Here is a 19,827-nt window from a genome sequence, read left to right on the forward strand (position 1 = left end):
CAATATTTTATACTGCTTGGGTCATTCACAGGATTTTTTTTAAAGAATGGCCAGCTCTGTGCTACCCAGTCTCCACCGTTTCTTATTGTGATTTTTTTCCGGGCAAATACATACTTTTATTAATATGGTAAATTATTTTAAAAACACATGGTAGGGTTTTGACCTCAAATATTTACCAGGTCTGCTATTGAAATGAACTTACAGCTAAACAACTTATGAATCTTGAAGATATCTAGTCCCTGTCCACTTGAGGGTCCAAATAAGATAGCCCTCTCTTCTCATTATGATTTTGACCAGACCTCCTTCAGAGAAGGCTTGACTTAAGGCTGGAAAACCAACCATATCCCCAAAAGCATTTGACCTGTTCCTTGAATAAGCTCATGATCTAATACTCTTTCCAACATAAAAGTAGCAATTTAATACAGGAACATGTTTATTTTGTTTATTTGGGGAAAGTACAACTTCCTTCACAAAGCTATTTTAAATCTTGGACATTTAATAGTTTTGATATGGTCAATGAACTCACAATCATGACCCTTTCAAGATTTGTTTTCAAGTTATTGTGTGTGTGTGTGTGTGTTTACTGTCAGTAATGGATGTCCCCTTCCATGTCTCACACCCAGGGCTATGTTGTTGTTCAGTCACTAAGTTGTGTCCAACTCTTTGTGACTCCACGGACTGCAGCATGCCAGCCTCCTCTGTCCTTTGTTATCTCTTGGAGTTTGCACAAACTCATGTCCACTGAGTCAGTGATGCTATCTAACCATCTCATCCTCTGCCGTCCCTTTCTCCTTTTGCCTTCAATCTTTACCAGCATCTAGGTCTTTTCCAATGAGTCAGCTCTTCACATCAGGTGGCCAAAGAATTAGAGCTTCAGCATCAGTCCTTCCAGTGAATATTCAGGGTTTAAATCCTAAAGTCAATTCCTTTAGGATTGACTGGTTTGATCTCCTTGCTATCCCAGAGACTCTCAGGAGTCTACTCCAGCACCACAATTCCAAATCGTCAATTCTTTGGTGCTCAGCCTTCTTTAATGGGCCGACTCTCACATCTGTACATGACTACTGGAAAAACCATTGTTTGACTAGATGGACCTTGGTAGGCAAAGTGATGTCTCTGTTTTATAATATGCTGTCTAAGTTTGTCATAGCTTTTCTTCCAAGGAGTAAGTATCTTTTAATTTCTTGGCTGCACTCACCATACACAGTGATTTTAGAGGACAAGAAAATAAAATCTGTCACTGTTTCCACTTTTTCCCCATCTATTTATCATGAAGTTATGAGACTGTTTGCCATGATCTTAGTTATTTGAATTTTTGGATTTTTAGAGTTTTCAGCTAGCTTTCTCACCCTCCTCTTTCACCTTTATCAAGAGGCTCTTTAGTTTCTCTTTTCTTTCTGCCATTAGAGTGATATCCTGAGGTTGTTGATAGTTCTTCCAGCAATCTTGATTCCAACCTGTGATTCATCCAGCCCAGCATTTTGCTTGATTCTCTGCATATAAGTTAAATAAGCTGGATGACAATACACAGCCTTTTTGTACTCCTTTCCCAATTTTGAACCAGTTCATTGTTCCGTGTCTGGTTATAACTATTGTTTCTTGACCTGCATTCAGGCCTCTCAAGAGGCAGATAAGGTGGTCTGGCATTCAAACCTCTTTAATAATTTTCTACAGTTTGTTGTGATCCACAAAGACTTTCACTTAGTCAATGAAGCAGAAGTAGATATTAGTAAAAGAAAACCCAAGTTGTGGAGACAATGAATGAATAAGTACTTGATTCTCTTTTATTCTTTTCTTTCTCCAATGAATATCTGTCTCAAAATTCCATTTGGAGATTGACACTGATCCAATCAACAGCAGCCTGAGGCATATTTTGGAATCCAGTCAAGTATGGCCTTCCGATTGGATGTTTGGAAAGAGGAAAGATGTGGTTAGTAAGGTATATAAAAGCCTCAGGACCAAAGGAGGAATGTAGAATCTTCTAACGCTGAAGTCACCAGCTGTGTACTCCAAGTCAGAAGTCTGAGCTCCTGGTCAACCACTCAAGGCTGATAAGTAACAGATTTCAGCTACAGACACCCTCATGTTACTTACAGTCACAGGTCTTGAATGGTGGCAATCAGGTGGGGATGGAAGAGAGAGATTTTATTCTATCTTTTCAGATGAACAAATTTAAGGTTTTTGTTTCCCACCTAAGTGTAATTTTGTTTTAATCTCAAATTTTTGTTTTGTGCTTTAGTTTATCTCATTTTAAAACATCTGAACCAAAATGAAAAACATAGAACTGTTTAGAACTTTATTTCTTTTTTTTTCTTTTTTTTTAAATTTTATTTTATTTTTAAAGTTTACATAACTGTATTAGTTTTGCCAAATATCAAAATGAATCCGCCACAGGTATACAAGAACTTTATTTCTTTATGTATAAAGTATTTAGCATGCTCATGTGATATTCATTGTAGGACTGTCCCCTTAATCTGTACCATCCAGGGTTACAATGATAACTGAGTGGGGAACCTGTGTGGGTCTACATAACCCTCCTATACCCATGGTTTTAGAGCACTAAGTGATGGTCTGAAGATGTTTCTCATTCAAAACTGGGGTAACTTTCAGGATTATGGTACCCAGTTCTCACTAAGAAATCAAGAAAGTAATGAAGGGAAACAAATGGGCTAGTGGTTGCCTTTCCTCCTCCTTGGTACTTGAGAGATGCTGGTTCTGGAGCCAGTAGGGAAAGAATTATGACTCAGTACCCATTTGAGACTAGAGTGGAGCTGGGCAACCGTGAGGCTCTTCCACCAGTTCCAGGGCAGTTATGCTTTGGGCATTAGTTGGTCACTCTGAATGGTAGGGGGACAGAGGAAGGTGTGCTTATGCTTGGCCTGATAAAGATGCTTTGTTCCGTGGAAGATTCCATAGGGTACCTTTTGGAGCAAAGTCAAGATGAGTGTCTGGAACCCACACAGAGACATGAACCTGATGGGAACCAGACTGCTGAGGGATGAGGCCTTGGTCACTTCTGCTTTGGACAATCTACCCACTGAGCAGTTTCCACCACTGTTCAAGAAGGCTTTTTGTGGATGACAAAGGGAGACCCTGAAGGCCATGGTGCATACTTGGCCCTCTGTTTGCCTGCCTCTGGGTGACCTGATGAAGATACCTCACCAGGGAACCTTACAAGCAGTGCTGAATGGGCTTGATGTCCTGCTTTCCCAGAAAGATGCTGCCCGCCCCTCCCCCCGCCCCCCGCCGCCCAGGTGGGTCATATCTAGGTAGCAGGTTAGCATCCTAGACATCTCAGAAGATACTTCTGAGGTCAGCAAGGATGGATGGCCATGGGATGGACAAGAGGCTTCTGATGATGACAATGAAGAATGGTCTTGGTCATTGGTGAGCTCACTTTAGGAAATGCCTTTGGAAGTGTAGGAGTGCCCAAGATGCAAGGGAGACTGAAAGAGTAAGTCCCAGCCTCCTCCCTGTGATGCTTAAAGATGTAAGAAATAAAGAACCAGCAAGGATGGAAGGGGAAATGGAGCTGGAGGAAAGAGAGGAGGAAAGAGGGCAAAGGAACAGGTGATGTCAGGCTTGTGATGGAAAAGCACAGGTGGTAAATCAGAATGCTGCCTCAATTCTGAGACTCTGGTTTCATTCCATGTGGCTCCTAAATGACCAAACCCAATCTGTTGTTTCTCCACAAGTCCCAGGTGCTTGAAGATCCCATTGCACAACCTCGAAGTAACTCACTGCCAGCTGACAGAATCAGACTTGATCTTTCTGTTTCAGTGTCTGAACATCATGCAGCTACAATGCCTGAATCTGAGTGTCATTGCCCTGACCGAATTTAGTCCTGGGATCCTCCAAGTTCTACTGAAGAAAGTTGCAGCCACCCTCCAGAAACTGCACTTAGAGCAGTGTGGGGTCATGGACTCCCAATTGGAGGCCATCCTGCCTGCCATGAGCCTCTGCTCCAAGCTCAGGGCCTTCAGCCTATGTGGGAACCTCCTCTCCATGGCCATCCTGGAGAAGGTGCTGAGTCACATGGCTGGGTTGACCTGTTTAAAGGAAGAGTTTTATCCTGCCCCTCGGGAGTGTTCCAGCTCTAGTGGAGCCCTTCACTTAGGGAGATTCACCCAGTTTCGGGCTGAGCTAATTGACATTACGAGAGGCTTTGGAGGTCCTAGGGCCATTTGGCTTAGCTCCAGCCCATATCCTTGCTGTGGTGATAAGATACTCTATCATGAGGAGCCCATTCTATACCATTTCTATTTGCCAGCCTACTTGGGTGCATCTATGAAAAACATTTTTCTGAGCAGTTGAAAAGTGACATCTAGGACATAGGTGCATGGTGAAGGGAACAGAAACCCATGGGTCCAGATATCAGCTCAATGTGAATGTGAGAAAGAAAGGTGATCCAGAGGGGTGCAGAATTTCTTTGGAAAATGTTGACTAAGGGAGTTGTTGGTAATTCTGGGGACATGTATTTAGAGTTGAAATATGAATCTAAGTTTCTGGATGGAAATTTGGCCTTGAGATATGTTGCAATATTCCCTGCATCTGCTTCTGCTTCTGCTAAGTCACTTCAGTCGTGTCCAAGTCTGTGCAACCCCATAGATGGCAGCCTACCAGGCTCCTCCATCCTTGGGATTTTCCGGGCAAGAGTACTGGAGTGGGGTGTCATTGCCTTCTCAGACTCCCTGCATGGATGGTTGTAAAGAAATGGTCAGAAGTAAAGAGATCCTCTGCATAAACTGACTGCTGCCATCCGTGATATGTTATCTTGTTGTGTCAGTTTATAGTTCAGGAATCTCTAGCTACTGATTTTTTTAAAAGGCACTGAGTTGTCTGATCTGAAGCACAACCATTCCCACTGGCTTTTTGTTCTCTCTGGGGCATCTCAGCACCCTTGTTTATTTCTGTGTCTGCTCGTGGGTCAGTACACACAAGGGGAACACATTTGGTGTCCAATGAACCACTGGAATGAAGAGCACTTGGCAGGGCCCGGACTGCTGCCACGTCGTGACCATGGTTATGAGCGGTCCTCACGGTTCTCCTGGTGGGTCCCTTGGTCTCAGTTCCTGGCCTTTTGTTGCTAGGAAAGGGCTTCACTACACAAACCAAGGCCCCCAGATCTGGAAGTCATCATCTACACTGCAGATGTACACATTATCAGTCCTCACCAATTCATGTCTTTCATGAGTGTGTAGCCATCCTTCTGGTATAAAACAAGTTGTTCCCAGTAAAATCATCCAAATTCATTTTGGAAAATACTCATATCATACAAACATCTGACATTTAGTATTTCTAAGCCACATTAAAAATATCGTATCCTTTTTGGGGTAGATAATGTCATTACTTTGCCAACAAAGGTCCGTCTAGTCAAGGCTATGGTTTTTCCTGTGATCATGTATGGATGTGAGAGTTGGACTGTGAAGAAGGCTGAGCGCTGAAGAATTGATGCTTTTGAACTGTGGTGTTGGAGAAGACTCTTGAGAGTCCCTTGGACTGCAAGGAGATCCAACCAGTCCATTCTGAAGGAGATCAGCCCTGGGATTTCTTGGGAAGGAATGATGCTAAAGCTGAAACTCCAGTACTTTGGCCACCTCATGCGAAGTGTTGACTCATTGGAAAAGACTCTGATGCTGGGAGGGATTGCGGGCAGGAGGAGAAGGGGACGACAGAGGATGAGGTGGCTGGATGGTATCACTGACTCAATGGATGTGAGTCTGAGTGAACTCTGGGAGTTGGTGATGGACAGGGAGGCCTGGCGTACTGCAATTCATGGGGTTGCAAAGAGTCGGACACGACTGAGCAACTGAACTGAACTGAACTGAACTGAATGTCATTGAGAAATGGACATTTTTGTGTAAAACTTGCTCTTTCTGCTTATTGGGAAAGACTAGTATAGCATGATTTATCACCAATATATCAGGATGTATAACAAAACACCTCTTATATACCACTTAAAACTCAGACTTGTCCATATCCCATGATTCCACCATCTACAGATGGTGTGGTGCTGAATTCATTCTTAAAAAAAAATGTGCATGAAAGTGGACATGGTCAGTTCAGGAACCATCACTCTATAGACATATCTTACAAGTGATTTCTTTTTTAATTAATTTATTTTAATTGGAAGCTAATTACTTTACAATATTGTGGTGGCTTTTGCCATACACTGACATGAATCAGCCACAGGTGTACATGTGACCCCATCCCAAACCCCCCTCCCACCTCCCTCCCTTTCCCATCCCTCTGGGTTGTCCCAGTGCACCAGTTTTGAGTGCCCTGTTTCATACATCGAACTTGGACTGGTGATCTATTTCACATACAGTAATATACATGTTTCAATGCTATTCTCTCAAATAATCCCATCCTTGCCTTCTCCCACAGAGTCCAAAAGTCTATTCTTTATATCTGTGTCTCTTTGCTCTCGCATATAGGGTCGTCATTACCATCTTTTTAAATTTCATATATATATGCTAATATACTGTATTGGTGTTTTTCTTTCTGACTTACTTCCCTCTGTATAATAGGGTCCAGTTTCAACCAGCTCATTAGAACTGATTCAAATGTGTTCTTTTTAATAGATGAGTAATATTCCATTGGGTATATGTACCACAACTTTCTCATCCATTCGTCTGCCAATGGACATCTAGGTTGCTTCCATGTCCTGGCTATTGTAAACAGCACTGCGATGAACATTGGGGTACACATGTCTCTTTCAGTTCTAGTTTCCTCAGTGTGGGATTGCTGGGTCATATGGCAGTTCCATTTTCACTTTTTTAAGGAATCTCCACACTGTTCTCCATAGTACTAGTTTGCATTCCCACCAACAGTGTAAGAGGGTTCCCTTTTCTCCACACCCTCTCCAGTATTTATTGTTTATAGACTTTATGATAGCAGCCATTCTGACCAGTGTGAGATGGTACCTCATTGTGGTTTTGATTTGCATTTCTTTGATAATAAGTGATGTTGAGCACCTTTTCATGTGTTTGATAGCCATCTGTATGTCTTCTTTGGAGAAATGTATGTTTAGTTCTTTAGCCCATTTTTGATTGGATCATTTTTTGGGGGGTGTGGTATTGAGGTAAATGAGCTGCTTGTTTGAGATTAATTCTTTGTCGGTTGCTTCATTTGCTTTAATTTTCTCCCATTCTGAAGGCTGTCTTTTCACCTTGCTTATAGTTTTCTTCATTGTGCTAAAGCTTTTAATTAGGTTTAATTTAGGTTTAATTAGGTTAAACTTAGGTTTAAAAAGTTTAATTAGGTCCCATTTGTTTACTTTTGCTTTTATTTCCCATACTCATAGAGGATCTTGCTGTGATTTAAATCAGAGATTATTTTGCCTGTGTTTTCCTCTAGTTTTATAGTTTCTGGTCCTACATTTAGATCTTTAATCCATTTTTAGTTTATTTTTTGTGTATGCTGTTAGAAAGTGTTCTAGTTTCATTCTTTTACAGGCGGTTGACCAGTTTTCCCAGCACCACTTGTTAAAGAGATTATCTTCTCTTCATTGCATATTTTTGCCTCCTTTGTCAAAGAGAAGGTGTCCATAGGTGCATGGATTTATCTCTGGGCTTTCTATTTTGTTCTATTGATCTATACTTCTGTCTTTGTGCTATTACCATACTGTCTTGATGACTGTAACTTTGTAGTATACTCTGAAGTCAGGCAGGTTGATTCCTGCAATTCCATTCTTCTTTCTCAAGATGCTTTGGCTATTTGAGGTTTTTTTGTATTTCCATACAAATTGTGAAATTATTTGTTCTAGTTCTGTGAAAAATACCATTGATTTGATAGGGATTGCATTGAATCTATAGATTGCTTTGGGTAGTGTACTCATTTTCACTATATTGACTCTTTTGATCCATGAACATGGTATATTTCTCCATCTATTTGTGTCATCTTTGACTTATTTCATCCGTGTTTTATAGTTTCCTACATATAGGTCTTTTGTTTATTTAGGTAGATTTATTCCTAAGTACTTCAGAGAAGGCAATGGCACCCCACTCCAGTACTCTTGCCTGGAAAATCCCATGGATGGAGGAGCCTGGAAGGCTGTAGTCCATGGGGTCGCTGAGGGTCGGACACGACTGAGCGACTTCACTTTCACTTTTCACTTTCATGCATTGGAGAAGGAAATGGCAACCCACTCCAGTGTTCTTGCCTGGAGAATCCCAGGGACGGGGGAGCCTGGTGGGCTGCCGTCTATGGGGTCACACAGAGTTGGACACGACTGAAGTGACTTAGCAGCAGCAGCAGCAGCATTCCTAAGTACTTAATTCTTTTCATCACAATGGTGAATGGGATTGTTTCCTTAATTTCTCTCTGTTTTCTCATTGTTAGTGTATAGGAATGCAAGGGATTTCTGTGTATTAATTCTATATCCTGCAACTTTACTATATTCATTGATTAGCTCTAGTAATTTTCTGGTGGTGTCTTTAGGGTTTTCTATGTAGAGGATCTTGTCATCTGCAAACAGTGAGAGTTTTACTTCTTCTTTTCCAATCTGGATTCTTCTTATTTCTTTCACTTCTCTGATTGCTGTGGCCAACACTCTAAAACTATGTTGAATAGTAGTGGTGAGAGTGGGCACCCTTGTCTTATTCCTGACTTTAGGGAAATGCTTTCAATTTTTTTCCACTGAGGATAATGTTTGCTGTGGGTTTATCATATATGGCTTTTATTATGTTGAGGTATGTTCCTTCTATTCCTGCTTTCTGAAGAGTTTTTATCATAAATGGGTGTTGAATGTTGTCAAACGCTTTCTTTGCATCTATTGAGATAATCATATGGCTTTTGTCTTTCAATTTGTTACTGTGGTGTATCACATTGGTTGATTTGCAGATATTGAAGAATCCTTGCATCCCTGGGATAAAGCCCATCGGTCATGATGCATGATCTTTTTAATATGTTGTTGGGTTCTGTTTGCTAGGATTTGTTGAGGATTTTTGCATGTATGTCCATCAGTTATATTGGCCTATAGTTTTCTTTTTTTGGTGGCATCTTTGTCTGATTTTGGTATTAGGGTGATGGTAGCCTTATAGAATGAGTTTGGAAGTTTGCCTTCCTCTGTGATTTTCTGGAAGAGTTTGATTAGGATGGATTTTAACTCTTCTATAAATTTTTGGTAGAATTCAGCTGTGAAGCCATCTGGTCCTGGGCTTTTGTTTGTTGGAAGAGTTTTGACTACAGTTTCTAGTTCCATGCTTGTGATGGGTCTGTTAAGATTTTCTATTTCTTCCTGGTTCAGTTTTGGAAGGTTATTCTTTTCTAAAAATTTGTCCATTTCTTCCAAGTTGTCCATTTTATTGGTATATAGTTGCTGATAGTTGTCTCTCATGATCCTTTGTATTTCTGTGTGGTGTGTTGTGATTTCTCCATTTTCATTTCTAATTTTGTTATTTGATTTCTCTCCCTTTTTTTCTTGATGAATCTGGCTAATTGTTTGTCTATTTCATTTATCTTCTCAAAGAACCAGATTTCAGTTTTGTTGATTTTTGCTATGGTCTCCTTTGTTTCTTTTTCATTTATTTCTGCCCTAACTTTTATGGTTTTAATAACCCTGGGCTTCTTCATTTCTTCATTTTCTAGTTGCTTTAGGTGTAAAGTTAGGTTATTTATTTGATGTTTCTCTTATTTCTTGAGGTAAGCTTGTATTGCTATGAAGCTTCCCATTAGCACTGCTTTTACTGAATCCCATAGGTTTTGGGTTGTCATGGTTTCATTTTCATTTGTTTCTATGCATATTTTGATTTCCTTTTTATTTCTCCCATGATCTGTTTGTTATTCTGAAGTGTGTTGTTTAGCCTCCATATGTTTGTGTTTTTAAATAGTTTTTTTTTTTTACCTGTAGTTGACATCTAATCTTACTGCATTGTGATCATAAAAGATGCTTGAAATGATTTCAACTTTTTTGAATTTACCAAGGCTAGATTTATGGCCCAGGATGTGATCTATCCTGAAGAATGTTCCATGTGCACTTGAGAAAAAGGTGAAATTCATTGTTTTGGGGTGAAAAGTCCTATAGATATCAGTTAGGTCTAACTGGTCCATTGCATCATTTAAAGTTTGTGTTTCCTTGCTAATTTTCTGTTTGGTTGATCTATCCATAGGTGAGAGTGAGGTATTAAAGTTTCCCACTATTATTGTGTTACTGTTAATTTCCCCTTTCATACTTATTAGAATTTGCCTTGTGTATTGAGGTGCTTCTATGTTGGTGCATATATATTTATAATTGTTATATCTTCTTCTTGAATTGATCCTTTGATCATTATGTAGTGTCCTTCTTTATCTCTTTTCATGGCCTTTATTTCAAAGTCTATTTTATCTGATATGACTATTGCTGCTCCTGCTTTTTTGGGGTCTCTATTTTCATGAAACAAGTTTTTCCAGCCCTTCACTTTCAGTCTGTATGTGTTCCTTGGCTTGAGGTGGGGCTCTTGTAGACAGCATATATAGGAGTCTTGTTTTTTTATCCATTCAGCCAGTCTTTGTCTTTTGGTTGGGATATTCAACCCATTTACGTTTAAGTTAATTATTGATAAGTATCATCTGTTCCCATTTACTTTATTGTTTTGGGTTCCAGTTTATAAACCTTTTCTGTGTTTTCTGTCTGGAGAAGATCCTTTAGCATTTGTTGAAGAGCTGGTTTGGTGGTGCTGAATTCTCTCAGTTTTTGTTTGTCTGTAAAGCTTTTGATTTCTCCTTCATATTGGAATGAGATTCTTGCTGGGTGTAGTAATCTGGGTTGTAGGTTTTTCTCTTTAATCACTTTAAATATGTCCTGCCATTCCCTTCTGGCCTGAAGAGTTTCTGTTGAACGATCAGCTGTTATCCTTATGGGGATCGCCTTGTGTGTTATTTATTGCTTTTCCTTTGCTGATTTTAATATGTGTTCTTTATGTTTGATCTTTGTTAGTTTGATTAATATGTGTCTTGGGGTATTTTGCCTTAGGCTTATCCTGTCTGAGACTCTGGATTTCTTGGACTTGGGTGGCTATTTCCTTCCAAATTTTAGGGGAGTTTTCAACTATTAGCTCTTCAAGTATTTTCTCATACCCTTTCTTTTTGTCTTCTTCTTCTGAGACTCCTATGATTCGAATGTTGGGGTGTTTAACATTGTCCCAGAGGTCTCTGAGGTTTTCCTCATTTATTTTAATTCTTTTTTTTCCCTCTCTGCTTTATTTATTTCCACCATTATATCTTCCACCTCACTTATCCTCTCTTCTGCCTTAGCTATTCTACTGTTATTTCCCTCCAGAGTTGTTTTGATCTCAGTTATTGCATTATTCATAATTAATTGACTCTTCTTTATTTCTTCTAGGTCTTTGTTAAACATTTCTTGCATCTTCTCAATCCTTGTTTCTAGTCTGTTTATCTGTAGCTCCATTTTGTTTTCAAGATTTTGGATAATCTTTACTATTATTATTCTGAATATTTTTCAGGTAGACTCCCTATTTCCTCCTCTTCTGTTTGGTGTGGTGGGCATTTCTCATGTTCCTTTACCTGCTGAATATTCTCTGCCTTTTCATTTTGTTTAGATTGCTGTGTTTGGGGTGGCCTTTCTGTACACTGGAAGTTTGTGATTCCTCTTTATTGTGGAGGTTGCTCCCTGTGAGTGGGATTGGACTAGTGGCTTGTCAAGGTTTCCTGGTTAGGGGAGCTTGTGTCTGTGCTCTGTGGGTGGAGCTGGATCTCTTCTCTCTGGAGTGCAATGGAGTGTCCAGTAGTAAGTTTTTGGGTGTCTATGGGTTTGGTATGGCTTTGGGCAGCCTGTCTTTTAGTGCTCAGGACTGTGTTCCTGCTTTGGTGGAGAATTAGCATGGTATGTCTTGCTCTGGAACTTGTTGGCTCTTGGATGGAGCTTGGTTTCAGTGTAGGTATGGAGGCTTTTGTCTATTAATGTTCCCTGGAGTCAGGAGTTCTCTGATATTCTCAAGTCTGGCTTTCAGTCTTATTCTACAGTAGCCTCAAGACTTCTCCATCCATACAGCACAGATGATAAAACATCTAGGTTAATGGTGAAACAATTATCCACGTGAGGGACACCCAGAGAGGTTTGCAGAGTTACATGGAGAAGAGAAGAGGGAGAGGGAGATAGAGGTGACCAGGAAGAGAAGAGGGGGAGTCAAAAGGGGAGAGACCAATCTAGCCAGTAATCAATTCCCTAAGTGTTCTCCACAGCCTGGAACACCCAGAAAGATTCAGTGTGAAGTAGAGAAGGGAAAGGGTAGGGAGGAGAGCAAGGTGACCTGGGGGAGAAAAGGGAGAGTCCAGAGGGGAGAGAGCAATCAAGCCAGTGATCACACCCCTAAGTGATAATGGATACTGATGATTAGATTCTTAAAGGTACAAAATTGATAGCAAATACCAAAAAGCAAAGATTAAAAATCTAGGGTATAAGTTAGACTCTCAAAAAAACAATATTGAAAATACAAAACAAAATCAATCACAAAAATCATAAAAAATATAGACATGAAATTTTCTTTAAAAAATGGGGTCTTTTTTTGCAAGGTAATGTTAGGTTATAAAATGAAAATTAAAGGAGTAATAAAGGACTTAAATTTTAAAAAAATTAAAAAATGATAATAGTAAAAATGTATCTAGGAATTTCTCTGAAGCTGTTGTGGGCAGTGTGGGGTCAGTTCAGTTTCAGATAGTTCCTTGTTCTAGCTTGTACTTGTTCTCAAGGTCTACAGGCCCCCTCCAATGCATAGTCAATGTTAACTACAGGGTTTTAATCTGTTGCACCTGTCATTTCCAGAGTGGTTCCTTCTTCTTTTTTTATTTTGGCTTCCTCTGTAAGTCTCTTCAGTGTCTAATTTCCACCCTGATGCAAGGGGGTGAAGGTGGTCACCTATTTAGTCTCACTTATTCAGTTGTGTTATGAGGAGGGAGGAACACTGCAAACAAATATTGCTGGCATGCGTGGGGAGTGCTCACAGTGCATGGACCACACTGGGTTTGCCCCAGCTCAAGGTGGCTTGTGCTATCCGGGTCTACACAGCTCAGGCTCCAGGGTGCTCTGTAGGGTGCTGTCTCAATTGGGCCCTGCATTTTGCGCATTTCCCATGTCTAAGCTGCTCAGGTTCATGTTCTCGGGTACTCAGCAAGGGCACAGACTTGGTTGGGCATGCGTTTTGTGCCCTTCCCAGGTCCAAGCAGCTCAGGCAACCAGATGCTTGGTGTGTTCACTGCCCCAGGTGTGCCCTGTATGTCCCCTGGGGAGCTGATCTCAGGCTACAAGCCTCCTGACAGATGTCAACCATCCAGGATCTCAGGAAGGTGTGGTTAGCAACTGGGAGCCTGCTCACAGTTTGGTGGAGGATGCCAGTCTCTGGGGCTAAGATTGGGGTAGCCCCTTGCCTTCTGGCTCTGGCTGTCCCACGCCTGCCTCTCTGCCTCCAGCAGTGGGGAGGGGCCTGTACGCAGCCGGCCAGCTCTCCTTTGGTATTCTCTCAATCCTTTGTTCTGTGAGCGGGCCAGGCTGCGAGTTAGAGCCTTTTGTGGGAAAGTTCTCTCTCTCTCTCTCTCTCTCTCTTTTTTCCTCTCTGGCAATCCCACAGTTTGGGTGGCTGTCTCAGGTTATCTCCCTCAGATTGTCCTCAGGGCATTCAGGCTGGGTCCTTACCCTAAGGACCAAAGATGCAGTCCATGCCTCCCTGTCCATCCCCCGCTCACTGGTGGTGGATGCGAGCGTCTGGGCTACTTCTCCACTGGCAGTTGCGGTTAGGCGTCTATTCTGTGGGGCTTTTTTTTTTTTTTTTCCCCTCCCAGTTATGTTGCCCTCTGAGATTCCAAAACTCCCCACAAACCCGCGTGTGAGAGGATTTCATACGGTTTGGAAACTTCTCCTCCTTCACAACTCCTTCCCCAGGACGGGTCTCCATCCCTAACTCTTTTATCTCTCTTTTTGTCTTTTATATTTTGTCCTACCTCCTTTCAAATGGACTGCCTTTCTGGGTGCCTGGTGTCCTCTGCCAGCATTCAGAAGTTGTTTTGTGAAAGTTGCTCAGCATTCAAATGGTCTTTTGATCAAACTGTTGGGGAGAAAGTGGTCTCCCCATCCTATTCCTCCACAATCTTGGGAATGCCCCCCAGAAGTGATTTCTTGTGAGAATGAGCTTACATAGTTACAGATGCTGAAGAGTCCCACAGTCTGTTCCCTGTAAGCTAGAAAAAAAGTAAGTCCACTTTTATAACCAGGGGATTTAATAATGCAATCCATTTCTGAGATCAAATGCCTCAGAATCAGGTGACTACTGGTGAAAGTCCCAGAGTTTCAAGTCTCATGAGCCAGAAGCTGCTATGTCCATGGGCAAAAAGAGAAAGAGGGAGAAAATATGCAGTCTTGGTCTATCAGGCCCTCAAAGAATTGGATGATGCCCACAAACATTGATGACTGCATATCCCTTCACTCAGTTGATGAATTCAATTCTGATTTCTTCCAGAAACATCATCTCAGAAACACCCAGAATCAATGCCACATAAATTACATCACAGGGACCATAAACAAATGGTACCCAAGTAAGGTCCCCTGCTGAGGGTCAGGGGTTGGTGTATTTAGCTCAGGGAATGCAGTGAATATTGGGCTGGAGAGATCTTAGGCAAGAGGCACAGCTTCCTCAGAAAATGTTTGTAATGGTGCACATACAGCATATGGGGTTCCTGTAGGATTAATGAGATGATGCATGTTGAGATCTTGGCACTAGACCTAGCTTACAGAAGGAGCTCTATAAATGAGTCATTTAATTATCTTTCCCTGCTAACAGACACCTCCAGGATTCTTCATTCTTCAAGCTTACCCTCTATTTCTATAACAGGAAAGAAAGAAGAAAGTACTCAGAATTTACAAAGACCAGCGATGAATCACAATTCACCCAAGCTGCTTTAGCCATCAGCACAGGGACAGGCAGGGGAATGTAATAAGAAAGATTCCATTACTCTCCAGGGATAGACATTCTGAGCCTCAGGACTCCTAGGCCACCTGCTGATAGATGAGACCAGATGATAAAAAATAGTGTTGCAAGCAGGTCTCTGGTGTTCAGCATTCTAAACACAACCATTTTAAAAGCTCATCCAGAGGATCTTGCTGTGATTTATGTCGGAGAGTGTTTTGCCTATGTTGTCCTCTAGGAGTTTTATAGTTTCTGGTCTTACGTTTAGATCTTTTGAGTTTATTTTTGTGTATGGTGTTAGAAAGTGTTCTAGTTTCATTCTTTTACAAGTGGTTGACCAGTTTTCCCAGCACCACTTGTTAAAGAGATTGTCTTTTCTCCATTGTGTATTCTTGCCTCCTTTGTCAAAGAGAAGGTGTCCATAGGTGCATGGATTTATCTCTGGGCTTTCTATTTTGTTCCATTGATCTATATTTCTGTCTTTGTGCCAGTACCATACTGTCTTGATGACTGTGGCTTTGTAGTAGAGCCTGAAGTCAGGCAGGTTGATTCCTCCAGTTCCATTCTTCTTTCTCAAGATTGCTTTGGCTATTCGAGGTTTTTTGTATTTCCATACAAATTGTGAAATTATTTGTTCTAGCTTTGTGAAAAATACCGTTGGTAGCTTGATAGGGATTACATTGAATCTATAGATTGCTTTGGGTAGTATACTCATTTTCACTATATTGATTCTCCTGATCCATGAACATGGTATATTTCTCCATCTATTAGTGTCCTCTTTAATTTCTTTCACCAGTGTTTTATAGTTTTCTATATATAGGCCTTTTGTTTCTTTAGGTAGATATATTCCTAAGTATTTTATTCTTTTCATTGCAATGGTGAATGGAATTGTTTCCTTAATTTCTCTTTTTGTTTTCTCATTGTTAGCATATAGGTATGAAAGGGATTTCTGTGTGTTAATATTATATCCTGCAACTTTACTATATTCATTGATTAGCTCTAGTAATTTTCTGGTGGATTCTTTAGGGTTTTTTATGTAGAGGATCATGTCATCAGCAAACAGTGAGAATTTTACTTCTTCTTTTCTATTTAGATTCCTTTTTATTTCTTTTTATGCTCTGATTGCTGTGGCCAAAACTTCCAAAACTATGTACCTGTTAGAATATTCGAAATAAAAGCAAAAATAAACAAATGGGACCTAATTAAACTTAAAGGCTTTTGCACAACAAAAGAAACTATAAACAAGGTGAAAAGACAGCCTTCAGAATGGGAGAAAATAATAGCAAATGAAACAACTGGCAAAGAATTAATCTCAAAAATATATGAGCAACTCCTGCAGCTCAATTCCAGAAAAATAAACTACCCAATCAAAAAATGGGCCAAAGAACTAAACAGACATTTCTCCAAAGAAGACATACAGATGGCTAACAAATATGAAAAGATGCTCAACATCACTCATTATCAGAGAAATGCAAATCAAAACCACAATGAGGTCCCATTTCATGCCAGCCAGAATGGCTGTGATCCAAAAGTCTACAAGCAATAAATGCTGGAGAGGATGTGGAGAAAAGGGAACCCTCTTACACTGTTTTGGGGAATGCAATCTAGTACCGCCACTATGGAGAACAGTGTGGAGATTCCTTAAAAAACTGAAAATAGAACTGCCATACGACCCAGCAATCCCACTGCTGGGCATACACACCAAGGAAACCAGAATTGAATGAAACACATGTACCCCAATGTTCATTGCAGCACTGTTTATAATAGCCAGGACATGGAAGCAACCTAGATGTCTATCAGCAGACGAATGGATAAGAAAGCTGTGGTACATATACACGATGGAGTATTACTTAGCCATTAAAAAGAATACATTTGGATCAGTTCTAATGAGGTGGATGAAACTGGAGCCTATTATACAGAGTGAAGTAAGCCAGAAAGAAAAACACCAATACAGTATGCTAATGCATATATATGGAATTTAGAATGATGGTAACAATAACCCTGTATGTGAGATAGCAAAAGAGACACAGATGTATAAAACAGTCTTTTGGACTCTATAGGAGAGGGAGAGGGTGGGATGATTTGGGAAAATGGCATTGAAACATGTATATTATCATATGTGAAACGGATTGCCAGTCCAGGTTTGATGCATGATACAGGATGCTCGGGGCTGGTGCACTGGGATGACCCAGAGGGACGGTATGGGAAGGGAGGTGGGGGTGGGGGGGTGGTTCAGAATGGGGAACACAAGTACACCCGTGGTGGATTCATGTCGATGTATGGCAAAACCAATACAATATTGTAAAGTAATTAGCGCCAATTAAAATAAATTTATATTAAAAAAATAAAAGCTCGTCTAGTATAAATATTTGTGCTGTGATTTATATAAATACAGAAGACATAAATTGTCCTTTAAAATTATAAAGACAATTTTGTACTTTTAAATAATGCATGTGGATATTTTGTGGGGGGAATGTTTATCTTGATTTGGAGCCTCAAAAGAAAAGTGTCTTTAAAACTGATTTGGGGGACTTCCCCGGTGGTCTAGTGGTGAAGAATCCGCCAGCCAATGCAGGGGACAGAGGTTTGATTCCTGGTCTGGGAAGATCTCACATGTCTCAGAGCAGCTAAGCTGGTGGGCTGTAACTACTGAGCTTATGCTCTAGAGCCCAGGAACCTCAACTACTGAGCCTGTGCGTTGCAACTACTGAAGGCCCAGCACCTTGAGCCTGTGCTGCACAACAAGAGAAGCCACCACAGCAAGGAGTCCACGCAGCACAACAAAGAGTAGCCCCTACTCATTGCAACTACAGAAAGCCTACCCAGCAATGAAGACCCAGCACAGTCAAAAATAAATATTTCTTTTAAAGAACTGATTTGGGGACTTCCCTGGAGTTACAATAGATAAGAATGCGCCTGCCAATGCAGGGTACACAGGTTCTATCCCTGGTCCATGAAGATTCCACACGCTGTGGAGCAACTATTCCTATGTACCAAGACTCCTGAAGCTTGCATGCCCTAGAGCCCATACTCCCCAATAAGAGAAGCCCCTACTAAGAGATGCCTGTGCACTGCAATGAAGAGTTGCCTCCACTGGCGCAACTAAAGAAAGCCTGTGTGCAGCAATGAAGAACTAGTGCAGCTAAAAATTAAATAAATCAGTTATTTTCAAAAAGAAAATGAGGCTCAATTTAAAAAATGATTTTGAAGGTCATTAAAAAGGGTAATTTCTTCTTTAAAAAATATTTAGAATAATAAAATTTTAGAGCAGGAAGGATTGCAGTAAAGTAGACTTTTTATTTAGTAGACTTTTTATTTTAATGTAAAGTAGACTTTATATTTTAATGAAGTTTTCTGTTCTAAGGAAAACTGAGCACAAGGTAAGAGAGTTTCCATGTAAATCCTGCCCCCACCACAGATGGGGCTTCCCTCATAGCTCAGTCGGTAAAGGATCTGCCTGCAATGCAGCAGAACCAGGTTCAACTCCTGGGTCAAGAAGAGCCCCTGGAAGAGGAAATGGCAACCCACTCCAGCATTCTTGCCTGGAGAATCCCATGGACAGAAGAGCCTGGCAGACTACAGTCCATGGGGTTGAAAGAGTGGGAAATGACCTAGAGACTAAACCACCACCACCCACCACATGTACAGCCTCCCCAACTATCAATATTTCCCACAGGATTGGTATGTTTGTTATAATTGATGAACCTACACTGAGACATCATTATCACCCAAAGTAGATAGTTTATATTGGTGTTATGCATTCTATGAGTTTTGGCAAATGTATAACATCTGGGGCTTCACTTGTGGCACTAATGGTAAAGAACCTACCTGCCAGTGCAAGATATAAAGATATTCCATCCCTGGGTTGGGAAGATCTCCTGGAGGAGGCCATGGCAACCCACTCCAGTATTCTTGCCTGGAGAATCCCATGGACAGAGGAGCCTGGTGGGCCACAGTCCATAGGGTCACAAAGTGTTAGACACAACTGAAGCGACTTAGAATTCACGCATACATAGTAACATGAGTTCACCATTGCAGCATCACAGAGTATTTTCATTGCCCCAAAAATCCTCTTCACTCTGCCTGTTTATCCCTCTTCCACTTCAATCCCTGGGAAAAACTGATTTTTGCACTGTTCTCAGAATTCGCCTTTTCCAAAATGTTATAGAGTTGGACTCAGATCGGTTCTTTATCTCAATAATAAACACTAAGGTTTCCTCTAAAATGTTTTAGTTGTTTGATAGCATTCCAATTTATTGATTCTTTCACATACTGATGGAAATCTTTGCAGCTTCCAAGTTTTAGCAATGATACACAAAGATGCTATAAGCTTCCATGTGCATGTTTTTTATACAGACATAATGTTTCAATTCATTTGGATAGATACAAGAAAGTGAGAGTGCTATTCATTCCCTGAATGAGCCACCAAAAAAAGCAAAAACAAACAAAAACAAACAAACAAGAAGTGAGAGTGCTGGATTTTAGGATAATAGTATATACTAAAATTATTTTTTTCTTGACAATCTCCCCGTTAGACAAATATTGTCCCATAAAGGACAGGAATGATGTTTCCATCACCCTGTGGTCACATAACTCTCCTGGAGCTTGACATGGCAGTAAACAATTATGACTAATGGTCCATGGAAAACTTTATCATCAATTTATAATCAAATATTATTTTTCACTAAAATGCCAATTTGGGGAAAATCAATGTTATATTATTGGCTGCCAATAATATAAATATGTAAGATATAGAAGAAATAGCACTTGTGGTCAATACATATGTCCATATAAAGTATCTGTGAAAGAAACTTTGTTTTCCATGGTTTGGTTGGTTTTGCCTAAGTAATAAAGCACAGTATTCTCAGTGTAAAATATTCTGGTAATACAAATAGAAGGGGCATCTCATCTAAAGTTCCTCTTCCTATGT

General features: G+C 40.5%; 1 long non-coding RNA gene across 1 annotated transcript in view; it reads left to right on the top strand.

The window, feature by feature from the left end:
- The first annotated feature begins 1,979 nt into the window (after positions 1-1,979).
- Positions 1,980-19,827, top strand: part of LOC129641801 (uncharacterized) — a 44,106-nt gene continuing 26,258 nt past the window's right edge. The window contains exon 1 of the long non-coding RNA XR_008709447.1: positions 1,980-2,123. This is a non-coding gene — a long non-coding RNA (uncharacterized LOC129641801). The remainder of the gene's footprint in view (positions 2,124-19,827) is intronic.

Source organism: Bubalus kerabau, chromosome 1 (assembly GCF_029407905.1).
Source record: "Bubalus kerabau isolate K-KA32 ecotype Philippines breed swamp buffalo chromosome 1, PCC_UOA_SB_1v2, whole genome shotgun sequence".
Classification (NCBI taxonomy): domain Eukaryota; kingdom Metazoa; phylum Chordata; class Mammalia; order Artiodactyla; family Bovidae; genus Bubalus; species Bubalus kerabau.